This window comes from Taeniopygia guttata, chromosome W, assembly GCF_048771995.1.
Source record: "Taeniopygia guttata chromosome W, bTaeGut7.mat, whole genome shotgun sequence".
Lineage (NCBI taxonomy): Eukaryota > Metazoa > Chordata > Aves > Passeriformes > Estrildidae > Taeniopygia > Taeniopygia guttata.
In genome coordinates this window covers 31,511,099-31,525,134 of record NC_133064.1, presented here as the reverse complement: position 1 = coordinate 31,525,134, position 14,036 = coordinate 31,511,099, and the positions used below count along the sequence as shown (strand labels likewise).

The window sequence follows — 14,036 nt, the reverse complement described above, 5'->3', positions numbered from 1 at the left end:
GCTAGGCCATATCTTCTCAGGAACTAAGGAGTCTGTCAGGAGCTAACAACACTAGCCTGAGCTGGAACTAGACAAAACTAAAACTGCTACAACTGCACTCCTGCACATACACCAAAGGGGGGGTTTGACTACAAGTCAATCACTTTATGTTATAAATATCTGTAGCTCCCTTAAATCCATTGAGCTCTCTTGTGTGGCAGCAGGCTACACAGCAGTGATCTCCTCCTTGAGCAAAGGGATGCCTCTTAAGATTATTCCTTGCAGGTGAGACCCTTTATCCAGCATCTGATATCTATAACAAAGTAAGCAACATTTTGCATTAGGCCTAAAAGTATATTGTATGCTAGCAACAGTTATATATCTAGCTAGAGCTTGCTTATTAAAAGTGTAGTAAGCAGTGTTTGACTGCTATCAAAATCACTCTCTAAATTGTTAAATCATTTAAATATTTTTCAAATCACTCTCAAATTGCCATTCAATCATTGCTTAATCACAATTTGTCATTTACTTTTCATTCAGCCATCAGGAACTAAAATTTAATCATCGTTTAATGATTACTAGAACCCCTTTAGTTAACCCCACAACGATGACTTCTTTTAATAATTCACTTGTGACACCACTGCACGTGAAAGTTTAAATGGAAATGTTAACTAAGAGCGGAGGCGTCTGTTATTAGGGCAAGTGGATGGGGAGAGGCTTTGTTTCCTCTTTGCGCGCAGCTCCATCCTCTTTCTGTGGACAGGGTGAGGCTGCTCGAGCCAGTTGTCGCTGCTCTGGACACCGCTCCTTCCATTTCCCCATTCCTCTGGAGAACAGACGACATTCTCTGATAACGCGTGGAGTCTCTGTCCATTCCTGTATAGTCTCTAGTCTCGGGGAGGGGGAGGTTGGTGACTCCGCAGGCAAAGGCGACGGTACTGTGAGCCGCCTCACGTGTGTTTCGTGCTCTCTTTCCCCTCGTGTAGGACCGCGCTGGCGTGTAGGCCTTAGCAACAGCCAGAAGGAGGCGGAGCTGACGCGAGCGGACCAGCTGGTTCAGATCCCTCCTTCATCCACCCTTCTTCTTCTTCCTCAATTCTTTCTCTTTCTTGTGTCTTCTTTTCGTCTTTCTCCTGTGCGCTGCGCGTCTCATTCTGTGCTGCTGCCGCAGAAGGAAAGTGGTGGTGGCACCGCCAGCTTCGTGCCCCTACACCATCTTGCCCTTCGCTCTCCCAGAAACAGTCTGAAGCTATCTGCAGCACCTCCGACATCGGCTGTGGGGTTTCTGCTCCGCCCCCTTCTAGGAGCAGGTACGCGGGCGCTGAAGGGTGGCTGCTGGAGGATTCGGACTTCATTTCTGAGAGCTGTTAGCGTGGTGGCGTTGTGCGCAGAGGAGTGCAGCGGGGGGTGCTTGGGCCTCCCCGGGGCGTTTTTGTTGCCTTCCGCGAGGCGAGGGCTGGCAGGGCGTCTATCGTTTTCCCAGGCGGACTCTTTCACTCTGATGCGGCAGGATATCGGGGGCTAGGATGGCACACACACTACTACTCCCTCCTTAGTTGGGGCAGACAGGGAGCGAGACAATGAGGCTTCCTCAGTCCTCGCTGGGAGAGGAGCTGGGTTTGTTTGGTTTTTCTCCTTAGACCGGTAGCCTCCACGTCTTTTGTGTTTTGGTGTCGGGGAGGGGGTGGGGCGAGGCGGATATGTGAAGGCGATGGCGACTAAAACATACCACGCTTTGAGCACTTGTCGGTGCCGCCCTTTTTGTCTGGATTATCGAGCTGCGTTTAATTGTCATTGGGAAATGCCTGGGTTTGATTCACGTTCTTCGCATATACTTCGTCTTTTTGCTTCACCTATATTACCGTTACAGAAATATCCTTGCTGGGGTTTTTTGTTTTGAGTTTGGTTTTTTAATGTTCCATTTTCTAGCTGAGGATATTCAGGTAAATAAGTATTTATTTAACCACCCAGTTTAGGTTTTATTATTGATTTAGCATTAGTTAGTATTTGTATTCTCTTTATTGTATTAAGTAATTAAGTTAATCTAGTACCTAAAGGGGGCCTACAATAAAGTAGGAGAGGGATTTTTTTACAAGGGTGTGTAGTGATAAGAAAAGGGGGAATGGCTTTTAACTAAAAGAGGGTAGGATTAGATGTTAGAAAGAAATTCTTTGCTATAAGGGTGGTGTAACACTGGAACAGGTTGCCCAGAGAACTTGTGGATTCCCAATCCCTGGAAGTGTTCAAATCCAGGCTGGATGGGGCCCTGAGCAACCTGATCTAATGAAAGATTGCCTGAGGCAGGGGGTTGGAACTAGATGATTTTAAGGTCCTTTCCAACCCAAACCATTCTAGGAGTCTGTGAAGTATTAGGGTAACTTGAAATGCTTCTATTATGTATTTCACATAGTTCATAAGTTGTAGTTTCTTGGAAGCGCACTTGGTGTGCACAAAAGCTTAATTATGTTTGCTACTCAAATAATCTAAATATCTGCTGTTATTAGAGTTGATTTATGCCTCAGTTTAGTTGTAATTTGGAATTAAAAGATGTCTTAGTTATGAGACTGTTTAATAATAACAAATTATTTATGTTCCCCTTTTAGTTTGTCTGGGTAAACTGTGAAGGTCAGTGGTGTAAATTACTGTTTGAGTTAACAGACTGAATTAAAAAGTTCCTTTTTATTGGGAGGTCAGGGTTAAACAGGGGCATCTCTAAAGTGTTAAGACTCTTTTTGGAGGTAAGAGAGATCATTATATTTTTTTGTAAAGGTTTGGTTGCAACCAGTCAGCCAAACGATTGGGGAATGTAAGGTCATGAGAGTGTAATATGTTAGGTCTCTGATCATAGCCAGTTTTTTGTTCTTGCTGTGAAATAGAGATGAAAATGTCTGAGACGACAGCCTCATGATGCATTTTCTTGATTGAAGTATCTGCACTCCCTTTTCCTCTAGAAAAGAAGCTGTAGTCGTCTTAATTGAATTTCATATTTTCCTCTTATAGTGGGTGTATGCTTGGTTGCTTCAGTTCTGTGGGGTTGTAGGAGTTGGCAGCTTTCAGAGACATAAATAGAAGCTGATTTCAGAGGCCCCTGTTGACAAGGTTTTATGTCTGAGCCTTTAGATTAGTCTGTCACACTGCAGCCTTGTGACAGGCAGAAGCTAATGTGCTCAACTATGCTGTTAAAAACGGGACCACACTCCCGGTACTAAAAAGTGATTTCAGCATTTATTATAATAAAAAGAAAGGCCTAAAGCAAGGGGGCTCGCGGGCCGAGCAGGAGCGTTCCCATCGAAGATGCTGTAGGCAGCCAGCACTGGCTCTTCCTGAGCAGCGATGTCCCCGATGATCCAGGTGGAGCGGCATGAATTCAGTGGGTCAGATGCCCCTTTTTTATCCTGTTTTTTGTCCCTTTAGATTGGTTTCTTTTTGGATCCTTCATTTGCATGAAAGTTTAAGGTGCTTGATTGGCCCATTACAGTTCTGTCCAGGGTGGCTCGTTTCGCTAGGGGGGGCGGGGGGGAGGGTGCACTTTACTTAGGTGTAATACGGTACGTAGAGTACCGTATTTCTGATAACTACCTTTTTAACCCCTTTTACCATAACCAAACTAACAGTACATGCTTAACAACTATCAACTATTTTACAACCGTTTCTAACCTATTTTTAACAATTCCCCCCTCTAACTATTTGATCAGGCTTCTAGCCTGCATCAACCTTTTAATGTTCAACTTCTACTTTTCTCAGTTTCTCATACTGTTCAAGCATATCTCTGGCATTCTGATCACTCTGTTCTTTTATTAACATTACTTTTCCGCCATTTTCCCCTTCTACGTTACCTTGCAGCATGATGCTGCTTTGGACCATGCTGGTTACTATGTGGACTAGGCATGGAATTGCACATGGTAGACATATTACACTTGCTAGTGCACAGACTACAAAGAAGACCAATTTCTTCCACCATTTACTGTTCCAAGTGAACAAGTTGTCCCACCAATCAGTCTCCAAACAAGGGGGTCCATTTTTGTGCTCCAACATAGGTTAGTTTCCTAATATTTTGAGTAATGTTTTTAATTACATTACTATGGTCATCAATCTCTAGGCAGCATTCTGAAGTATTAAATTTCCTGCAGATTCCTCCTTCCTCTGCAAGAAGGTAGTCCACTGCCAATCGGATCTGGTAAATTACTGATCATGTTTGTTGTTGCTGCTGGTTTAAGAGATCAATGGTCAGAGTTGTTTGATTTGACAATATTTCAAGTAGTGCTTGTAAACGGATGATTCAATTGAGCAAATATACTGGGGTTCTGTACCCCCAGGATCCATCTTAGGCCCAGGTAGCCAGCCCATAAGTATCGATAATCTTTTTTTGGGGTCCAAATTTCATTGTTCCAATTTTGGGTTCTGCCAAACAAATTCCTTTTCTTTCTGGTCAGATCATCATATACTGGGACTCCCAAGTTTGAATTCGCATCCTTAGGCAGTAAGAAAAAGGATGGTTTTATAGCTCCAATTGTGCAACTCCTGATCCAACCTCCCAGTAATTTCACATATGCCATGTTACCACAGATCCAAAATAAATTTGTAGGTGCATCCCAGAAATTAGAATCTTTATTTGTTATATGTTTACAATATTTGTATAGGGTTTCTATTTCCCAGAATGGGTTAATATAATCTCTGAAGCATTCAAACATTTTTTTATTTTTCACTGTATACACGTCTACTTTCAGTTTTTTCTATTGACCAATATGAATGGGCGGTTCTGGGATCTACCTGCTGTGTGTGTCATTTGCTGCTAGATATCTTTTACATGGAGTTTCTCCTACTTCTATAGTATATATTTTCCCTTTTCTTGATAAAAAGTCTTCCCCTATTATTGTTGATTTTAGCTTCCACTCTCCTTCCCTTCTTTTGGGTACTATCATGCTTTTTTTTTTTTTTTTATGTAATCCATTTTAAAATGTCTAGGGGACCCAAACTGATACTGTCCCATGGCCAAATCTCACTTAAGTGTGTCTCCCCGCACACCCAACAATCAGTCAAATTAAATTATTTTGTGATCTTTTCCACCATATCGATAAAAATATTCTTGCTATATATTTGTCCCTCTCTATCCCTTTGTCTTTTCAATTGCACTTCTTTGTCATTGAATGTATCCTCTAAGTTGGTTTCACTTTCTTGTTCAAAACATACCCATCTTTCTTTCATAAGGCACTCTCCTGACATCCTATGGCTTGGGTTTGCAATATTTTTAGCTAGCTAATATATTTTATTATCTTCTTTACATGTTGTTAACTGGGAGTGATCGATACATTTGGGATTCATGTTTGTGTGTACTCTGATTAATACACTTACTGTATCTCCTCTATACAAGGGATAGTAACACTTCTCGCAAGTGTTTCCTCCACTTCTTCTAAAGTGGATGAGTAGTAGCATTGCTACGAGTGGGAGTCTGGTACAGGCTGGCCTCCTCACCTCTTGATCCACAAGGGTTTTCTCGGTGCCCTGAGAGTATTTCCTGCAGGTAGTTCCCAATCCAGTCTTGTCTCCCGCCTCTGGTTTTCCCTTTTTCTGGAGACATTCTGCCATGACCCTTATCGTACCAACTCCCTTCCCTCAATTTGGTCCCAATTAGGGTTGTAAGAAGAGTGCTCTATGGAACAGTACCGGAAACTGAGATTTTATTCTGATTGTCAATTCTTAGCTAAACAAAACTTAGACTATAACTATAACAAACATTAACAAATTTTAAGGATTTAAGGATAACAATGTACAGCTTTCCTGTGGGGGGGTTGTGTTCAGGGTTGCGCTTCTTTCAGTGTTTTCCTCAGGACCAGTTTCAATTCTTTATCATCTTTGCTGGCTATAGTCCATTTGCTTGCCTCAGCTGGGGGTTGTACTGGACCCTTCACTCAACTTGCATGAGTCCAGCCCCATTCCTTTGTTCTTACTGCAGTGTTTGTTGTAAGCAGCACCTGGAAGGGGCCTTCAAAGCGAGAAAGTAGTGGAGGGTTTTTCCATGATTTAATCAATACCCAGTCTCTTGGGTTAATACCATGTATTTTACAGTTCAGCGGGGAAGTTTGGGGAAGGTAGCCTTTTTTCCTTAGTTCTTCTAGGGTTGTTGTTATTTGCATGATCATCCCCTCTCTAGATGTTCCCCAGTACTGTACAGGGTAAGTAAGAAAGGCAGCCCAAACAACATTTTGTAAGGAAACACCCCTAGATCTGTTCTGGGTCTCATTCTTATTCGTAATAGGGCTAGTGGTAAACATTTTACACAATTCCATTTGGTTTCTAAGACCAATTTTGTTAAAATATTCCTTAAGGTTTGATTTACCCTCTCGACCCTCCCAGAACTCTGCAGGTGCCAAGGGATGTGTAACTCCCACTTTACTGCCAGGGCCCCAATGACTTGTTGAAGAGCACTGGATGTAAAGTGGGGGGCACAGTCTGAATCAATAATATTTACTAGCCCGTATCTCGGAATAATTTCTTCCAAGAGAACTTTTGTCACAGTTTGAGCTGTCTCCCTTCTTGTGGGGAATGCTTCAAACCAGTGTGTCACTGTGCCTTCCCAAGTCTCGATAGCAGTAGTGGCTTTGCCGGGATTCGGCCCCAGGCTGCTGGCGTGGCAGGCGTGAATTCTACCGCTGAGCCACCAGGGCTATTGCCAGGTTACCAAGTCTCGGCTAGCCCAGAACCTTTAGCACTGCAGCAGCAAAGGCCACTCTCATGTGCCGCTGTGGGCATGAGGTATGGCCTGTGGGAAGTCGAAGCCACCAGACTGAAAGACACGCAGAGTGACTGACAAAAGCAAGGAGCCATCCTTCTGGGGGTATCAGACTTCCGAGTTTATTGGCTCGAAGAAGATAAGCTCCAAAAGGCAACGGGCACCGAGTGACCTGCTTCTTAAAGGGGGGTGGTAACAAGGGGAGGAAACAGCAGCCAACCAATGGGATAACACCTGTGGGTGGTAACAGGGGTGACACGCAGGGGAAACTTCCAATGAGGTAGGAGGGAGGGAGGGGACCCCGGAGACCAGCCTATCACTCGAAGCCCTGGATGGAACTTTCTAGGTGGAAGGGAGAGGTCTCTGAGAGACAGGCAAGCTCTGGGGTGTGGCTGGGGGGGATAACTCAGCAGGAATACAATGAACTGGTTGGAGGGAGGAATGACAGGCAGATGGAGGAGGGAGAAGGAAGGCTGGACCATTTTACAAAAAGAGGGGGACAGGGAGTAACCATAACTGGGGGGAAACTTAAAACACACTCCAACACCAGTGGGTTAGATGGTCAACTATGACCAATAGGTGTTTATACCCTTGGGCTGGAGTAAATTCAGCAAAATCAACCTGAATACTCTGGAAAGGTTTTATGGCTAATTTCCTCCCTCCCAGAGTGGTTTTTTGCATCACCTTTTTGTTGACTTTTTGACAGGTTAAACATTCTCCTGTGATGGATCTGGCTATTTCATATATTCCCATTCCCATGTAATATTTCAGGAAATGATCACATATTCCTTGTGTTCCCCAATGAGTTAATCAGTGTATTTCTTCCATCACTTTCCTGGTTATTATTTGGTTGAATATTTGTCACCTGTCTGGGGTCCACCACTTTCCAGGCTCTGTTTTTGCCCCATCCATTTTGTCTATTTCTTTTAGCTCATTGTCATTGAACATTGGTACCCCCTCTTCCCTTATTTTTCCCTGGTCTTCTTTTACCCTTAGGACTATGACTGGGTTCCCTATTTCTAAGGCTGGTTCTTTGGCTGCCAGGTCTGCTAATTTGTTTCCTTGGATTTCAGGGGTATCCCCTTTTTGGTGGCATTTAATATGGACTATGGCAATTTCTTTTGGTCCTCTGAGGCATCCAAGTACTTCCCTGATGTCATGGTTTGACACTGGCACAATGCCAGCGCCCCCATGAAAATGCACCTTCCCAAATAAATGCTGTGAGATGCGATCCAGAACAGAGCAGAGCAAGCCCAAGCTTAATAACAAAGGGAAAAATCTTTATTAAACTACTACTACTATAAGAGACACACACACTAAATCCAGAATGAAAACCTTCCAAAACATTCCTCCTCCCCCCACCCAAACCCCAACAAACCACAGTGAGACACAACTCGGACCCTCAATCAGGTTATCACCCTTCAATATAATCAATACTCAGTCCATCAAGGGAGAGAGGAATCTCCCTTGCACCATAGACCCCCCAAGAAAACACAGTTGCGACTTCTTGTGTTTCCATGTCACACATGGCACCACCCGGAGACAATCTGCCAGTGTGGCACTCTCCTTTCCATGTCACAGTACTCTCACCACCGAGCATGGACAGACTGCTCATAGGGCTCCTTTAAGGATGCTTTGCCAAGGATCAAAAGGAACAACAGTCCAGTGTTTCATTTTGGGACCACAGTCCCCCCCCCATTTTCCTCCTCCCCTGGGGCCGAGGGTGAAAACAGAGATCTTCATCTTCCTGAAGACAGAGGGCATCATCACACCCTCCTCAGCTTTTCTCTGTTCACTCAATTCCTGTACGGGTAGTTGCTAAAGCAGGTCTCTTGGCTCACCACTGCATCCCCCTAAAAATGCAGTCCTTCTTGCAGGAAAAACTGGTTCAGTCTATGGCTAACAGGAAAAGTCCAGCCAAAAGCCACTCCATCATCTCTCTCCAACCTTCTTTTCTAACATCTCAGGTCCCAGACTGTCTCTCTTTTCTTTCAAATTGAGGAGTAATATTTCACAAAGCCTTCATTTCCCAGGAAAGGGTTAAAAGTCCTGGACTCCCCAGACGGCTGAAATCTCCAATTCCCACGCTGGGCACCTTCCCCCCCCTTCTCCTCTGCCAGCAAATTTCCAGGTGTCTTCAGGCTCTCTATCTCTTTCCCTCTGATGGGGGGGGGGGGACGACAAAGACATCTCAGACTTCCTCAGAAGCTGGCTCTGCACTCTCTGATGACCGGAACCAAAGAGAGCGAGTTCTCCTGGGAATTCTGCTTTTAACCCCTCTGCGTTCTCAGAGGCATGTCCAGCCTCCAGTGGTCACTCCAGGTGCCAATATCCAAACGTGACCACTGATTGGTTTGACCCTCTTCTTCCTGAGAAAATCCTTTTTCCATGTCAAAACATGACACCTGATCAGACTTTCATGTGCCAGATTTTTCCCTTTTGAGTTAAGGTGTTCCCTCTCTTGCCAGATTTTCCCAAACGTATGAGCTATCCCAAAGGCGTATCGAGAAGCCGTGTAGATTGTCTCGATATAGTTTACTAATAAATCTAAACCTCTCTTTAGGGCATATATCTCGCAACTTTGTGCATACCAATTCGAGGGTGATTTCCCTTTTTCTTTGATTTCCCCTGCTTCAGTAATGGCATGTCCGATGCCCTTTTTCCCCATTACAATTTGAGAGGATCCATCTATATACAGGACCCTTCCATATGGTAAAGGGTCTTCTAGGTGTTCTCTTACTTTTGTTTGTATCTCAATTAGCTCTATACAATTATGCTCTAAATTTTCCATTGATTCCCCAGTTAAGAATTTAGCAGGATTTAAACATTTTGAGGTGACAATCTCTAGATTCTCGATATTCATCAGGGTTATTTCATTCCTCAGGATTTGGCTGTCTGTTAGCCACTGAGGAGCTTTTTGCCTTAACACTGTCCTCAAGTCGTGGGGTGTGTGTACTCAAATCCTCCCATTGAATGTAAGCTTTAGAGTGTCTTCTAATAAGGTAGCTGTGGCTGTCACAGCTTGAATACAGGCAGGCCACCCTCTTGCAACCGCATCAAATAATTTTGACAGATAAGCCACTGGCTTCCTGCTTCCCCTCCAGTCTTGGGTTATTACTCCATATGCTATCCCTTCATTAACATTAACAAATATATCAAATGGTTTTCTTAAATTAGGCAGACTCAAAACTGGGGCTTTCGTTAATCGAGCCTTTAAGTCTTGGAACTGTTCGGTATCTGCTGGAGTCCAGGCTACAGGTTCTCTACTTATTAATTTTTCATACAAAAATTTTACAGTTTGAGTATACTGATCAATCCATAATTTACAATAGCACATTAGACCTAATAGCTTTCTTACATCTCTTTTAGTCTTGGGTGGTGGAATTTAGAGGATCCCCACAACTCTTTCAGGACTGAGCTTTTTGTACCCTTTTCCAATTAGATGCCCCAGGTACTTTACCTCTTCTTCTACAAATTTGAGTTTTTTCTTTGATACTTTTAATCCTTTTACTCCCAGGAAATTTAGTAAGCTTATACTGGCCTGTTGGACTTGTTCTTGATCTTTGCCTGATATTAGTAGGTCATCCACATTTTGTAAAATTTGTATTCCTTCCCCTGGTACAAAGGACTTTAAAAGATCCTCTAAGGCTCGCCCAAATAGGTTAGGGGACTCTGTGAATCCCTGTGGGAGGTGGGTCCACCTAAGTTGTTGTTTACATTTGCAGTCTGGGTCTTCCCATTCGAAGGCAAACCAATTCCTGCTCCCCACCTGTAACGGACAGGCCCAGAAAGCATCTTGCAAATCTATTACTGAGAAGTATGCATGCTCTCGTGGAATTTGACTGAGAAGAGTATATGGATTTGATACTCTTGGATATCTGGAAATTGTTTGTTAATTTCCCTTAAATCCTGCACCAATCAATAGGTTCCATCAGATTTTTTGACAGCTAGAATTGGTGTATTATGTGGTGACATGCATGGTTCTAGAATGCCTTCTTCCATAAGTCCCTGTATCACACGTGTTAGTCCTCTCTGGCCCTCAGGGGAGATGGGATTTTGTTTTACCTGAACGGGGGAATTTCTGACTGCATTTCTATCTTAATTGGTGGGATATTTAACAATCCTTGCCCTCCTCCTTCTGCCCAGACTATTGGGTTAATTTCTCCCATATCCCGTTCAGTTAATAACATTATTTGGGGTACCGTCCTCCCCTCCTTTGGCACTACTCCGATTCCTATCTTTACTTGGAGGTCCCACCCCAGTAAATTACAACCTAGTTTCGGGATATAAAGGAAATCAGCCCTGCATTCCTTTGAGTTGCCTTTTATAATTATGCTTTCTATAACCTGGGCTCCGAACGGTTCCCCTTTTGCTCCCCACACTTGGCAGATATTTTTGCTTAGCTGAACCCCTCTGGGGAGCTTCATCACGCAGGATGGATCAGAACCTGTGTCCACTAAAAACTCATATTCTTCGCTCTGGGGGCCAATTTCTAAGTTTACCAGGGGCTCTATCTTGTGTCCGATCTTATCCCCCAGAGTGTAGAGCCCCTGACACCCCTAATCATAATTTCCTCTCAGAATCTCCTCCAGGGTGTCCTGTTCTTTCTCAATTCCTTCATCCATTTAAATTTTTTACAGAACCACTTAACATGCCCTTTTCCGCCGCTGTAATAGCAATACACATCACCTGATGGTGGTTTTTTCCATTTACCCAGCTTCCCTTTATTTTCTGCCCCCCCTCTTTGCTCCCCTCTTCCCACTCCTACACTTTCTCTTGCTACTGCTACCATAATTTTTGCTTTGGTTCTGTTCTTCTCCTCATGTCTCCTTAAATAAACTTTTAGATCTTCCATTAACAGATGGTTAATTCTCCTTTCTTGCCAATCTTCTAATTTTTCTAATTTCCGTCTAATGTCAGACCAAGCTTTGGTAACAAACTGTACTCTTAGTAATACTTGGCCCTCTGGTCCATCAGGATCAATGTTGGACTGTAACTAAAAATGTCATTTTAATCAATTTAGCCATGCCCCCGGGGATTCGTCCTTTTCCTGACTCCCATCAAATGCCAATTTTGTATTGCTGCTTTTGGGTGCAGATTCTTTTATGCCTCTTATAATTAGGGTCCTGTAGTCTTGCATATTTCTCCAGCCCTCTTCCTGGTTGGGATTCCAATTTGGGTCCACTACAGGGAGTTTTTGTTCACCTGGGGGTCCCGTATGATTTTCCTTTTCCCAGATCTTTATCCCTGCTGACCTTATGAGGCGTATCTCCTCTGGGGAGAAGAGGATGTTCATAATAGAATGCAGCTCCCCCCCCCCCCAGGTATATATATTGGGACCTAGGAACTGATCTATTTGCTGTGCAGTGCCAAGTGGATCTTCTATTAAACCAACTAGCTCTTTCTTAAATAGTCTTACTTCAGAAGCTGTTAGGGGTGCATTTACAAAACCTATTCCTTCTACCCCCCTCCTCCTTGTGGGACTTCCCTCAGGGGAAACAGCCTGTCTGGATTTACCTCTGGCCTTACACCACTTTTTGATCTGGTATTACAGTAAGGGCCAGCATCTGAAGAGTTATTTGACTGGCTCACTAAGTCTTTGTTATCATTTTGGGAGGGTTCAGTTGTTAGTGTGAAAAACACCAATCACTTGGTTTTTAAAATTTTAAAAGTTTAATAATAATAAAATGGTTATAAAAATAGTAATACAATTAGAGTAATAAAAATTTTGAGTTAGGACAATTACAAGACAATAAAAAGCAAAGAATTATGGACGTCTGGATGTTCTCAGACACTAAATCACAAAAAGCATGCCTTGTGAACAAAGGAATCACCCTTAAAACAATACACTGTTGCATATTCATATATACTTCATGGTTATGCATACCTTCTATTTAAAACAAGAAACTCTGTCTGTTATATATCAACTGCTTCCTTTAATCCCCACGGCATCTTCAAGTCTGAGCAAGGCCTGAAGAAATTAGCTTCTTCTGATAAAAAAACATAAATTCCTCATCTCTGGAAGATTTAGGTGTTCTGTGACTGTTATCTTGAAGTGAGTATCTCATTCCTTAAAAAAACGCTGTCACTATAGGACACGAGAAAACATGACACACGCCTCTGCTCTTGTGATGGTAAAAGAGAGGAAGTTTATTTCTGACTCCAACATTTATAGTTTTCCAAAGGTGACAGTGGATTGGAGGGTGAAAGTGCCACCTCTCCAACGACACTGGACAAACTACCAGTTCATCAAATTTCTCCTCCTCAATGAAGGAATGCAAAACAATAAGTTATTTACAGAAAGTTGTGTGAGAAAGTTTGCTACAAGAATGTAAACTTAGAAGGCTTTAGAAAATCTTAAACAATCAGGCCGACATCTCACCCTTCTCAGTTAAAAAAAAAAAAAGGAAAAGAAAAAAATTAACAAGATTCAGTGTCCATTCATGGAGGAATCATCAGAGTGATCATTCACGTTGTCTGCATTTGAGTCATCAGTCAATGATTCACTTGATGCCTTTCAGGTTGGTCATGGTTTCTATGTTGCCCGTTGGCTGGATTCTGTCTCTGCGGTTGCAGGTCACGGCGAACACACTTCGAAGGTACCCAGTGTGCCCCAGTATCTGTGGATACACACACATAACCATGCCCCGAAGCGATAAGGTCATTGGGACCTTCCCACTGTTTGATGACTAAATTCCGCACCCGAACCTTCGCTTAAGGCTGATGTGCCTCGTCCAGTGCCTGCAATGAGAGATGATAATTCAAAATGACAGGGTTATTTGAGTTCTGCAACACCGTAAGATGATTGATGGTGTACAATGCTTTTTCCAACCGACTGTGTGGGGTTTCACCCTGCATTCCACACTTTTGTTTTTGAAGAACCCGCTTCAGAGTACCATGAGCGCGTTCTACAATAGCTTGGCCAGTCGGAGAATGAGGGATACCAAACTTGTGTGACACACCCCACAACTGCAGGAACTGCCGCACCTTCTGCGATGCATAAGCAGGACCATTGTTGGTTTTCACAGCAGAAGGTATGCCCAGAACAGCAAAGGCCTGTCTCCAGTGGGCAAGGACATTGTGGGCCTTTTCTCCACTGTGAGCAGAAGCCCACATCGCAGAGAAGAACGTGTCCACCATGACATGCACATACTTGAGCCGGCCAAACTCGGCAACCTGGGTGACATCGGTCTGCCAAAGCTCCAAGGCCCTAAGGCCTCTGGGGTTTACCCCTGCCAGTAAAGGCAGAGCAAGCGCATTGGAGTTGTCACAGGACTCGACAATGTCATAAGCCTCAGTTGGCGTCAGCTGAAACTACTTCTGCAAG

At 43.5% G+C, this 14,036-nt stretch overlaps 1 protein-coding gene across 3 annotated transcripts in view; it reads left to right on the top strand.

The window, feature by feature from the left end:
• Positions 1–990: 990 nt before the first annotated feature.
• LOC116806882 (AN1-type zinc finger protein 5) overlaps positions 991–14,036 on the top strand; it is a 65,384-nt gene continuing 52,338 nt past the window's right edge. Inside the window, exon 1 of one of the 3 annotated variants that reach the window (XM_032744702.3) lies at positions 991–1,289. The gene's annotated coding sequence lies outside the window, so the exon portion shown is untranslated. The remainder of the gene's footprint in view (positions 1,290–14,036) is intronic. The other 2 variants (XM_032744703.3, XM_032744701.3) reach the window with 2 other exon arrangements.